At 42.2% G+C, this 13,557-nt stretch overlaps 1 protein-coding gene across 5 annotated transcripts in view; it reads right to left on the bottom strand.

The window, feature by feature from the left end:
- MYO6 (myosin VI) overlaps positions 1 to 4,955 on the bottom strand; it is a 179,364-nt gene extending 174,409 nt beyond the window's left edge. For all 5 annotated transcript variants that reach the window (XM_084624515.1, XM_084624518.1, XM_084624519.1 and 2 more), the window contains exon 1: positions 4,869 to 4,955. The gene's annotated coding sequence lies outside the window, so the exon portion shown is untranslated. The remainder of the gene's footprint in view (positions 1 to 4,868) is intronic.
- Positions 4,956 to 13,557: the final 8,602 nt, after the last annotated feature.

The following is a 13,557-nucleotide window of genomic DNA, read 5'->3' as shown; positions in this document are numbered from 1 at the left end:
AAGAGCCCAAGAATTTACAGCTTCATCTTGATATTAAAAATTTATTAATTTACAAAAAGAAAAGGAGTACTTGTGGCACCTTAGAGACTAACCAATTTATTAGAGCATAAGCTTTCGTGAGCTACAGCTCACTTCCTCAGATGCATCTGCGGAAGTGAGCTGTAGCTCACGAAAGCTTATGCTCTAATAAATTGGTTAGTCTCTAAGGTGCCACAAGTACTCCTTTTCTTTTTGCGAATACAGACTAACACGGCTGTTACTCTGAAACCTGTTTTTAATTTACAACACCCTGACAACTGGAGAAGACTGCTTAGTCCATCAGGCCAGCTCCTTTTAGCTTTCCACATAACGCAGGCACATTTGACTTCTTCAACAGACCTTTAATTCAATAGCAATTCTATTCCATATGTTCATTATATCCCTATAGTATTCTTTACTGTATAGTGTCAGTAGAGAGACAAGGTGGGTGAGGTAATATCTTTAAAGGACCAACTTCTGTTGGTGAAAGAGACAAGCTCTCGAGCTACACAGAGCTTTTCTTCAGGTTGGTCCAATAGAAGATATTATCTCAACCACTTTGTTTCTTTAGTATCCTGGGACCAACATGGCTACATCAACACTCCAAACTATAATGAAGTGTCTGTAAGTACTTCTTCATAAACACATGTATTCAGGACTCAGCTATCAGTATTTACTACAAGCTGGGACAAACAAATGTAGCATTTAAAACAACAGGAATGCAAGCAAAAAGCTGCCACATTTCAACATTCTATACAAATTTACTGAAGTTACACATCAGTTTTTTAAAGTATAGATATGTATTATTTCAAATTGGCCATTAGAAGTTGGGGTTTTTTTAATCTTGGTCTTTAAAATTTAGCATACTACAGATTGAAAATGCCTTTGAAAATGTATCAAAACAGAAATTGCTATAGCTCTTCAAATGGTAGGCAATAACTCATACAATACACACTAGTGAAAACATGATGAGCAAGCATCTCAATCTTAACTCTGACCTTCCCGGTCTTCGCTTGTTTAAAATCACTTACAGTGCCGACGCCACATTACAGAGCATGGGGATGCAGCAGTCCGCCCAAGTGCTACACAATACAGGAGAGGGGCCTATGGAACTAGTACTGGGTTTACAATAGCACCACTGGGGCCGGGCCCATGCTCAGAAGGGGCCCTGGCCTGCTCTGCTTGCACTGTGCCCTGAGACCCCGCCAGCTCTCCCCCACCCACCACTTGCTCTGCTCAGCCTGCAAGGTTGTTCGGGGCACTGCATTTGTCCCTCTGGCCATAGGGAGTTGGGAGGGGTGGGGGGTGTTGCAGAGGTGCTGACTTTCTGATTTCTTTGTGGGTGCTCTGCCCCAAGCCTCGCCCCCACTCCACACTCTCCCCCCAAACCCCCATCATGCTTCTTCCTGCCCCATTCTTCACCCTCCCCCGAGGCTCCTGCCCTCGCTCCACCTCTTCCTCCCCTCTCTCCCAGCACCTCCTGCCAGCTGCTGAACAGCTGATCAGCAGGGCCACCACTGGGTGCACAGCACACACTATTTTTTTTTCTGTGGGTGCTCCACCCCCGAAGCACCCATGGAGTCACACCTATGGGGTTTGGGGGGGGGGGTGCTGTGTACCATGGCACGGATCCTCCCTCCAAGGGGAAGGGGCACGCTGGCAGCACAAGGCCAGCCAGGCCATTGTGCGTCTGACAACTGCTGATTTGTAAATAGTGTCCTCACACTGGGCTGGGTGGAGCGGGGCTGCCCCTGCCATGCCATGCCCCATTGCCCCTGGCTGGCCCCTTGCTCTGGGGACTGACCTCCTCAAGCCATGCTCCATTGCTTCCATGGGGGCCCACAAATATGTTTGGCGCCAGGCCCACAAAAGGTTAATCCAGCCCTGAAACACAGCACATTGTAGTTGAATATGTGTTCAAAGAGTTTGCCTCAACTATTATTGCTCTTAATATCCAAATTTTTATTAAGGTGTAAAATCACATCACTACAAAACAATGAAAATGACGGCAGTCTGACATTATAGAAATTATATTTATTTTAAAGGAGTAAAGTGGCTTTTACTGGACAGGCTGGAGATGTTACTATAAGGGATACGATGATGTATCGGACATGCAAGACCGCACAGGTCTAAAAGAGCCTTCTGATCCAATCCTATGGCTTTAATCCATGACAATCACATAGATTCCACAGCTTCACACTTGAACTTTGACCCAAGTTTACCAGCCCACATAGCATTGTCTTCATTCTTGCATTTTGCTGGAGTCTTCCTCCTGACTTTGCAATTTTATAACAAATTTCATAATGAAGCAGCAACTGTACTTCTACTAAGGTCTGGTCTACACTTAAAAGTTACATCAACCTAGCTATGCCACTCAGGGTTGTGAAAAAAGTTGTGCCCTGAGTGCCACAGTTCCATCAAACTAACCCCTAGTGTAAACACAGATAGGTCAATGGAAGAATTCTTCCACCAGCCTTGCTACCACCTCTCAGAAAGGCAGATTTACTACATCCCCGGAAAAACCCCTTCCGTCAACATAGGAACTGTCTGTACTACAGAGGCACAGCTGCAGCACTGTAGCTGAAGGATACAGCCACATTAACACTTATTTACCATGTTAAAACAAACATTTTAGATCCTGAAAGATTTTACATTTCACTATCTGATATTTTAATTTTGTGTTTATTATCTCAATCTGGACAATGAAATTAAATCAATTAGTTTTACTTTTGTTTACAGTCATGTTCTCTTTCTGGATCTTACACATAGGCACAGTTCTGCAGGGTCTGAATATCAAACAGTATAGGAACAAAATTGCTTTTAAAAAATCCAGTGGAAGCTTTAAAGAAAATCATAGAAACATTCCTATTGTTCTTAGGTTTTACCAACCTTATTTTCTTCTGAAAAACTAAATTATAGATAGAATTTAACCTGAGAGTTTCTCTTTACACTCTGTTAGTTTTTGCAATAAAGGAAAACTTGACTCAGTTCTCAACCTTTGTACTCTGATAACAAGTTCACAGGCTGTTTTATGGCCGAATAAATTCAACTGAATTGTGAGAAATTAGCTCATTCCACAGAAAGTTCTTTACCCTGCATGAGTAAGCCAAGACACTTATTTTAAATAATGACACACACTTACTCCCACCTTTGACAAAAACAGTGTGGGTTGATACAGTCTATCAACAGCAATTACCTAAGTAATAAGTAACAAACATCCTTTCATCTAGTCTATTAATTTAGCCATTTCAAGTTTTTACAGGTATCTGGTAGTGTTAGGATTTACTAGTGAGGAATCCATTGGTCAAGCATCTGTAAGCATCTACAATACATAGGATACATTGTGCATTGTATTCCACATAATGGTTGATTAACTGTGCAGTGAAAGAACATTTTTATTAAACTTTGTTTTGCTTGAAAATTAATGTGGAGATACAGAGCTTAGAAGTCAGCGTTTTGATAGTGTAAATCGTTTTTGAGAAAGTGACAAGCATAAAGTAATCAAACCTGCAAAAGGGCAAAGAGCTTCAACAGAAAGCATGCTTTTTGCAATCCCGATTATATGTCCTTAGAGCAGTCAATACAAAACCTGGCTTTGTCCACACGAGGAGTCTTTACTTTGTATAGTTGTACTTGCACAGAAATGTTTAGGCTTTTGACATGGAGACTACAATAGTCCAACTGAAACCCAGCGTAATTTTAGCATTTACCTTCGCAGCGGTTGTCTGTTACAGAATAAAATTATACAAAACACCACAAGAAGGAATTTCTGAGTGAGATGATTAAAATGACATTTTCACAGAGTACAAAAAAGCACTTTATCTGTACGTATGCACAATAAGAAAGTTCTCACTCTAAGAAAAAAAAATCACCCTGCTAGGAAAAGTCTACCTTCTTCCAGATGAATCCCTGAGCTCTCCCTTTCAATTGCTTAAATCTTCAAATACATAATTTAGAGGCCCCAGCATGAGACCTTGACTCTAACTACTGTGCAGGAGCTCAGGATGTGTCTGTGAATACTTGGGACTCATGTTCTTGTTTGGCCCTTCTATTTCTCCTTCCCAAGTAATTGGCAGACTGTATGTTTATTTAAAGAAAGGTGTGTGAGGTGAGAGCTACTGTACACAACGAAAATGCAAGAGAGAATTAGCTACTTTCCTCCTAACGTCTAACCTCTTTAACCTGCCGATTTCTAAACCTCTCTAGAAAAGCCTCTATTTGGGGTAGAACAGGGAATTTCGAGAGTCGCATCTAAATCAGTCCGACGACTAAGTATCTTTTCTACAGCTGGTGGGGTAAGAGACCTTGCACCCTACGAATAATGCTCTGGACACGGACACAGGCACAATCGGATTTGGAAACTTGTCCCAACAACCAGCTCAGCCGGAAAGTTCCCAGAACCTCCGACTCCCTTCCCAGCCCGACACGCTGCGCGCCCCTGGGTCCGGCGAACGCTTCCCCTGCCGGGCCGCTCTCCCTCGCCCGCCCGCGTTCCTCCCCCGCCCCGACAGGTGCGCGCCCCCACCGCCCGCCCAAGCGCCCGGCGCCCCCAGCCCTCCCCGGCAGCGGAGCTCCCGCTGCCGCCTCCCCGCAGTGGCCGGGGGCCGGCGCGCGGCGGCCCGGCAGAGAAAGACCCCGGGAGCCGGAGCCCAGCGCCCCAGGGCGGGGGAGAGGAGAGGTGGGTACCGGGGACCCCAGCGGGCCGGGGGCGGCCCCAGGGGCTGCCAGGGAGGGCAGAAGAGCCCGGAAGGGGGGGTGGCGAGCCGAGGGCCCGGGCCCTGCCGCGGAGCTCTCCGGCCCGGGGAGCCTGGCTCCGGCCGGCCGCTGCTGCGCCGCGCGGCCCCGGTTACCTGCCGCCGCCGCCGCCGCGCTCCGTCCCCAGCTGATGCCGCCGCGGCCCCTGCGCGGCTGCGGCCCCGCCCCGGAGCCGAGTCCAGGGAGGCGCCGCAGACGTCAGCGCTACGGAGGGGGAGGCGCGTCCCGGCCCGGCCCGGCCCGGCGCGCCCGTCACGGCCGCCCCCCTCCGCCGGGGTTCGGCCCGGGAGCTGCCGGGCTGCAGCTCATCACGGCCCCGGTCCCCTCTCGCGCCGGCCGGCCGGCGCCTGCCCGGGGTCCTCCCCCGCCGCAGGGAACCCGGCTTGGTGCCCCCGGCCCTTGGGGCGCCGCCGCGCCACTAAAACGGGCCTGAGACTGGGGCTGAGTCCGGGCGCTCCAGGCACCGGCCTGGTGACCTGCAACCCCTGGGCGCCCTGCTCGAGCCTGTCCGGCGGGAAATGACCCTCCCTGTGTCACCCTTTAGCCCTGGCTCCCAGTCCTGGCTCGGGCAGCGCCCTGCGTTGTGACCTGCAGTATCGGGCTAGGGAGGGGAGGGGGTCACCTCCACTCAGCTAAGTGCTAACGTCCTGCTGGTGTAGCGATCGCTGGTTACCTGCAACAGGAGTACAAACGGCAGGGAAAAGCCAGTTGCAAACAGCCCGTCTACATTGCACTGGGAGGTGCGGTTACATCAGGTGTAGACAGACACAAGACCGCTGGAATCGAGCTGGCTCTGCCGTGCAGTCAGGGCACTATGGGCATTGGCCTGGGCTGGCCACACCATTCAGTACCCAGGATCCTGGGTAGGCTTGCACAGCTCAGGCTGAAGCCCATTCTGCTTGGGCTTCACTGCTATCCCTAATCAGGCTAGCTAGATTAGAGCCAGTTTGGGCACATCTACACAAGCTACAATCACAGCTTGGATTCATCGTAGACATACCGTGAGATTTTACCACATTAGCTAAGAAGTGGTAACTTCTTTTCCTAGTGGAAATAAGATCTCTGCCTCTGTTTTCTCCTATATGCAGTGTTGTTGTAGTGCAGTTGGTCCCAGGAGATTAGAGAGATAAAAGATATTACCTCACCCACCTTGTCTCTCTGTTTTCTCTTACCTATTTAGGCCCTGATCCTTCAAAAGTCTTAAAATGCTTAATTTTACACACTATGGGTAATGACAGGTTTCAGAGTAGCAGCCGCGTTAGTCTGTATTCGCAAAAAGAAAAGGAGTCCTTGTGGCACCTTAGAGACTAACCAATTTATTTGAGCATGAGCTTTCGTGAGCTACAGCTCACTTCATCGGATGCATTCAGTGGGTAATGCCATTTAATTCAGTATCCACAGTACAAAAGATTACGAACATGCCCTTTGCAGGATTTAGGGCTTGTCTACACTTGAAAGTTAATTTAGATTAAGGTAGTGTGGAAATTGTATTTGCAACAGTTATTGCTGAATAACTCCATGTGTGGACATACTTATTCTGGAATAAGAGAGCTTTATTACTGTTTAGCCTTCATAAATTCTTCACAGCAGGAACTGTCTCTTAGGTCTGGTCTACACACAGTTTTTGTACTGGTATAACTATGTCAATTTACGGATGTGTTTTGTTTTGTTTTTTAATCAATGCCATTATATTAGTACGCCACCACCACCACCCCAGTGTGGATGCAATTATACCAGTATAAATATGTTTATGCAAGTATGGCTTATTCCCATGCCAGAATGGAAATAAGCCATACTTGTATAAGCACATTTTTACCAATATAACTGCATCCACACTAGGGACATTGTGCCACGCTGACTATACCAATATAGGCTATAGTTAAAGCAGTTCAACTTTGTTCTGTAGACAAGGCCTTATTGAGTATTTGTAAATACCTAACACAATGGGGCTCTGATCTCAGTTGGAATCTCTAGATACTATTGTAATACAAACAATAATTTAAATTATTAAAATTGAACAATTAAAATACATATTTTTCCTTTGACTATTTATTCCTTTGTTTACTATTTGCTTTTTGCCCAGCTTGGTCATTGAAATTTACCAGACACTTCACTTTGCAGTCAATTTCAACTCTATTTCACTTTGAAGTTCTGATACACTAATACAGGGTTGCAACATTTAGACTGAAAATATTTCAGTTTCAGTATTTCTCAATCTTTTTAAAGATTTTATGGAATCTTTTAAAAGTAATAATTATTTTTAAAAAAGAAAATTAATTTGGGGACTCAACTACTTGGCTGTGTTCCTTTAATGTGAAATATTTGTTTTACTAGTTTGCATACATAAGAGGGGATGGAAGTGCTACTTCTTCCTTAATATCTCCAAGAGCTAGCCTTTTCTTTCCCTTCCCCAGCCAAATCTCTTATTTAGGCCCTCAATATATTCTGCATTGACTCCTAAAACATCCTGTTTTCTGAAACACACACTGCCCCATTTCACACAAGATGTAACCACTAAAAAATCATTTTCCTCACCTGCCCATGTGATCACATCACTCCTCTCTTTGAATGTCTCCACCGGCTCCCCATATGTTATTGCATCAGATTTAAACTTCTTTTCTCCACCTTGAAAGACCTACATCATTCTGCCCCTCCTTAATTGAGTTTTGCGTTGCTTCCTTGCCCTTCATTCCAGCCTTCTCAACTTTCTCCACGCATTCATCAGCTTCTCCCACAGTCACCTCCATGTCCTCTTCTACACAGTGCTCTGTGAATAATGTGACCAGCCTGAGCTTATGCTCCAAACCTGTACATTGTCCTCCCTAAGTCCCTCAGAAACCCACTTCTGTTATACTGCTAGAGTGAATCTAATTAATTTGTATTTAAAAATCTGCTATTCTCTTTCTACTAACCTCTATATCTTTCTGTCCTTAGACTTGGCAGATTAGGACCATTCTGTCCTGAATGTCTGAAAAACTTCCAGAACATTCTGGGTATTATCACACACGAATAAATAATTGCAAAGTAATAGTCTTCAAACTGGTTTCAGAGTAACAGCCGTGTTAGTCTGTATTCGCAAAAAGAAAAGCAGTACTTGTGGCACCTTAGAGACTAACCAATTTATTTGAGCATAAGCTTTCGTGAGCTACAGCTCACTGAAGTGAGTGTCTTCAAGTCTTCAAACTGTATTTTATCCTTAAGAGCTGATGTTTAGCCATGCCTATTGCTAATCTCTATCCTAGGAGAATTTAAAGGAACCCCCTTTCCTCCCCCAGGATTTTTCCAAAATAAGTAATCTATTGTTATTTATTTGTGTGGGACCAACACTGTACTAGACTCTTTATGGACAATACAAAATGAACATGTGTTGTGTATGATTAAAAGTGGGTGCTTAATCATGCAACTTGGGAGGAGTGCAGCTGGAGTTAACTCCTGTGTCCTGACTAACACTCCCTGTGTCAATAAAACAAGTTCTGAACAAGTTGGTTTTGTTCTCTCGATCACTACATGTGCATGTAAAATGCCAGTTTCAGTCAGCAGCTGCATAGCTGACATGCCCATTCTGCAATAATTGCAGAGTTTGAATTGCGTCTGTTTGACTCAAGTGGTAGGGAGCATGGATCATGCTCCCTGTCAGTAGCTGGCCCAGGCTGGAGAAGCCAACCAACCGACCAAATTCACGTGCCACCTGAGGCACATTGTGCATACGCTAAGAAGACCCAAGTGGCAGGAAGTGCGGTTCTACACACCTCCACTTTATCCCCTGAAAGTATGTTAGCAATAAACGGCAGCCATGGCTGTTCCATTTCATGGTATGTCTAGAAGAGGAGAGACACCAGAAATGCTTGTGCTGTGACTTTGTAAGTGCCAGTTTATAATGTAGTTAGAGTGGCCCAACACAGCACCGATTAAGGGAAGGAATAGAAGACCGCTCTTCCAAATGGCAGTTTGTGCCTGGGGCTGTTTTGCCAATGAGAGTGGGACTGGACTGTTAGAATTTATCCCGTCCGTTGCAATATTCCTTTATAGGTATGGAGTAGAGTTGGAGAGAATGTGAAATAAGACAGCTATTAATACTGCAGAACACTTCTGTGTCAAATACAACTTTTTATGTTTGGACTATACATATTTTTAAAAACATGATTTTTCAGTATGGCAGTTCATTTGGATTTTTATGGACAACTTTATTTGGCATCATTTTAAAATAATTAAGGGTTTGGGTAAATTACAATATTTTTGTGTTTCTAGAGCACTGGAGTGGCACTTCTCGTTTAAAGCATTACCCTTTGGGACATTATTTGTACATTCTATAAGGGCCTAATGTTGTTTTCCATTTGCAAAACATACACAGATATGGGTAATTATTATCTAGGGGGGAAAACTGTGCATGTGTGAAAGGAAAACTGAGTTAAATATAAAATGTGCTGAATAGTTAAACTCTGTCATAGCAGAAACAAGATACATAATGCCAGGAAATCATTCAACAAAATGTATTTAATGTATACAAATCACTCAATTCCATTCTCCCTTAGAGAGGTTTTCTTTTCCCATAAAATTAAGGAAAGTGAAAAAATGATAGTAGCTGTACTTTGGAACTTTAGAATAAATGGTCCTGAAACAGGGAGGAAAAGTTTGTAGTTATCACCATTGCTACAAGAAAATATCTATAGAAATGTATGTGTGAGTTAAACATTCTCAGACTGCTGCTAAAAAAACCCACAAGTGTGAATACACTATATTATTCCAGTCAGTAAACTGAAGTTCATTTTCTGTTTTGGAACAAATGATTTTTTAGATAATATACTGGATTACGAATATTTGACCTTGGGGACTATGGCATCAAATTTATTTTATTTATTTATTGGCTATTTTATTTAAATTTTATATAAAAATTCTATATAAAACATTTCTTCTGTTTGTTGTGAATTATAAGTATCAATGATTTAGAAAGGAACACAATCTGGAAGATGAATACAAATAGTTCTCTTTAAGTGAGCCTTGTAAGGGACAATTCAGTTAATGGATATTGCCCTATTAAACAGATACATTCTGTGATAGGTTGAGTTAATGATTTGAAAAACTGCTGTTGTGTCTGAATGCAGGGTATAATGCTCGAGAGAGTATCTTCATGACCTTAAGTCATTCCATTTCCTGGTTAGAGGGAACATCTATCTAGTCTCAGGCTTTCTCACTCATGTAGTTCTAAAAATAATCCAGGAAATAGTAAAGTGCAGTTTGCTCTCTAACTCTGTCAGATTCCTTCTTTTAGAGGAATATCCCCACACAAGCTGAAATGTGGGTGCAAGGATTTTGACCCACATTCAAAGAAAAAAATCCAGAAAAGGACAACATCATTTTTTTAAACTCTTACCTTCTTTTCTGACCATGCCACGGAGACAATGGCAAGAAGCATTTCAAACATAAGTAACAGAAGAGATTAAATGAAGCTACAAAACTTGGGTCTAAATAGAGACTTCTCCAAACAATGGAAGGTAGTGAGGTGACCAGATTGGTGGGTTGGCAAGACCCATTTTCGCTTTTCAGCGATTTCAGGAAATGAATACTTACCAGAGATAGATATAGTTTAATGGCTAGCTGGGTGGAAGTAATATGTACATGTTAGCACCCAGAATGCTTGTATCACAACAACAGAGATTCTTCATTCAAATAAAAATGCTTAACACCTTATTCTGTTACATAGGAGGAGGCACCTGGAGAAATATCCATTCAAGGGTTATGTGCAAGTGGGACATGTAGGCACAATGCTCACTAAAAAGGCTCCACAAAGCTTACTGTTGACCAACATGGGACCACAGTGAGGAGTAAGAAATAAATCAGCACTGTCCTTGCTGCATGAATGATAAGTACTAGAAAACCCACCAGGTTTCTGTGACCATCATAAAGGGCAGAAAGACCATCAAAGGAAGGTAACTATAGATTTTATAAGACCATATTGGTATCAATCTGATCGCCTGCTCTGTGTTATAGAGCTGATGGATTGCTATTCCAAATGGCCAAAATGAATTCAATCCAGCTCTGACCAAATGAATCTACAGTTGATTTCCTCACTGCACTGTTCAAATGAGAGATGACTCAGAATTATTGTAACAGATGTAAACAATGATTATCCTCAGAGTTTTCAGACATTTTAAAATGCAGCATAGATCACTGTATAGTTTCATTGTATTTTGCAAGCACAAATATATTGGTAGAGCACATGAACAGATGGGTGAATGCAGGACTCAATACAGCCTCCCTAGCAGATCTTGGGAGGACACCCTATATTTGGATACCAGACTGTGTTACACACTGTGACAGGTGTGGCTGTATTTGAATTTTTCATAAGGTGAAAATCTCACATATGATTATCCTGTTGCTCCAGATCTTGACCATCCAAAGTAAATACTAATGATATCAGAAACAACATGAACGCAAAGCCTATCAGGTTTACACGTAGAAAATACAATGAATACCCCTGAAGAAGAGCGCTGTGTGGCTTGAAAGCTTGTCTCTCTCACCCACAGAATTTGGTCCAATAAAAGATATTACCTCACCCACCTTGTCTCTCTAATATCCTGGGACTGAGATGTCTACAGCTACACGGCATACAACAAATAACACTGACATTTTCAAGTTGGTGGCATGGTGAGAGGAAGTTCTTCTTCCCAAATTTTATAGAGAAAACAAAAATACAGAAACCAGGGTGCAGAACAAATACAACTCCTTGGTGTACGTTTTGACAGGCTAAAGGGGTATTTTTTTCAATCATGTTATTTCAGTTGAGTTATCTGAACATGTCTGAAAACCCACTTTAAGACACAGACTAACATGTCTGTAGTCATGTTAGCTGGCCATGTTGTACCCCAGGTACCTCCTTAGGCTAAAACATAGCCAGCTAATACAGTTTCAAATTTGGCGTGAAATCATGGCCCTGTTGAAGCCAAGTCTCAGCAACCTGTTTTACTTGTTATTTAGCAGGTAAAAGAATGATTTGCATGTACTTTATTTTGCAAAAGATTGTTTGTAAATGGATGCAGGTAAAACAGAGCAGGAAACATACAATTCTTCCCCAAGGAACACAGTCACAAATTTAATTGAAATTATTATCACAAATTATTTTTTTAACGAGCTTCATCAGCTTGGAAGTTCTCTTTAAGTGAATGGTGGCCGAAGCATGGAAGAGGCATACGCATGTTTAGCATATCTGGCATGTAAATACCTTGCAACGCTGGCTACAAAAGTGCCATGCAAGCGCCTATTCTCACTTTCAGGTGAAGTAAATAAGAAGCAGGCGGCAGTATCTGCCATCAATGTAAACAAACTTGTTTGTCTTAGCGATTGGCAGAATGAGAAGCAGGACTGAGTGGACTTGTAGGCTCTAAAGTTTTACGCTATTTTGTTTCTGAGTGCAGTTAGGTAACCAAAAAAATCTGCATTTGTAAGTTACACTTTCACGATAAAGAGATTGCTCTTCAGTACGTGTATGAGGTGAATTGAAAAATACTGTTTCTTTTGTTTATCATTTTTACAGTGCATATATATTTGTAATCAAAAATAATAATATAAAGTGAGCACTGTGCACTTTGTATTCTGTGTTGTAATATTGAAATCAATATTGAAAATGTAGAAAAACATCCAAAAATATTTAATAAATTTCAGTTGGTATTCTGTTGTTGCATTGATTGCAATTAATCTTTTTGAGTTAATCGCATGAGTTAACTGTGATTAATTGACAGCCCTATTATATACGAGATGTGATACCTTTCAGATGATGGTCCTTCCAACTTCAACACTTTTATTCATTTTTAGTAGGCTATCTTACATTTTTAAGATGTAAAATCTTTACTGGCTGGTGAGATAGGAAGCTAATAAAATCTAAATACCTTCCCAAACAAGTCTAATATTTCATGCAAATGCTTTGTTCTCTAATTTGTTGCACTGCTGCATTAAAGGTTTAATTCTTTTCAGTGGACTTTGGGTTAAACATTACATGTGGTCACACAGCCATTGCCAATCTTTGAATCCCTCTAACTGCATCATTCTCTTCCCCACATCTGTTGTGTATTCCAAGTTGTTTGTTCAAGTTACTAGTTGGTCAGATTTTATATCTAAGGCACGAATTACTATGTGAACGTGGTCCAATTTCTTTTTAATGAGCGATTTCAGTAATGAACATAGTTTCCCCTTTCTAGTATTAAAATGTATATAAGCTAAAGAGGGATTGATTATTCTGAATTTGCACCTATAGTGATGGCATCCCTTGGCCGTTTGCAGTTCTGTATTTTGGTTGAAGGCAGTTCTGCTGGCCCAATTTCTTGGATTCATGGTGCCTAAAGAACATTTCTTTCTTTCTTTCTTTCTTTCTTTCTTTCTATCTACAGCTGTAAGTATTGAAAAAAACACAATTCTGAATTCTAGTTCCAAAGAAATTAACACAAAATAATGTTAAACAAATCAAGAGAAGAAGAGACAAAATATAGACTTGCCTCAATAATTTCTTTAAACCCCCCCACTACCACCACTACCCCCACCACCCCCGACCTGCTTATCTCAGTCCTTTTCAAGACCATTGCTTTTTGTAGGGTCACATTCACTCCATAATCACAAATGATGAGGTCCATTAGGAGGTGAGATTACAGCAGCACAAAAGTAAAAAAGAATGATTATTTACCTAGCAGTAACAGTGGCTCTTCAAGATTTCTTGTCCACATGGATTCCACTCTTGGTATGCATACACTGCATGCACACAAGATCTAATTCTTTTGGCCAGCATTGTCTGTTGGG

This window comes from Lepidochelys olivacea, assembly GCF_965140295.1.
Source record: "Lepidochelys olivacea isolate rLepOli2 genome assembly, chromosome: 3".
Lineage (NCBI taxonomy): Eukaryota > Metazoa > Chordata > Testudines > Cheloniidae > Lepidochelys > Lepidochelys olivacea.
Note: the sequence above shows the minus strand (reverse complement) of the source record. Positions and strands in the feature narration are given on the sequence as shown.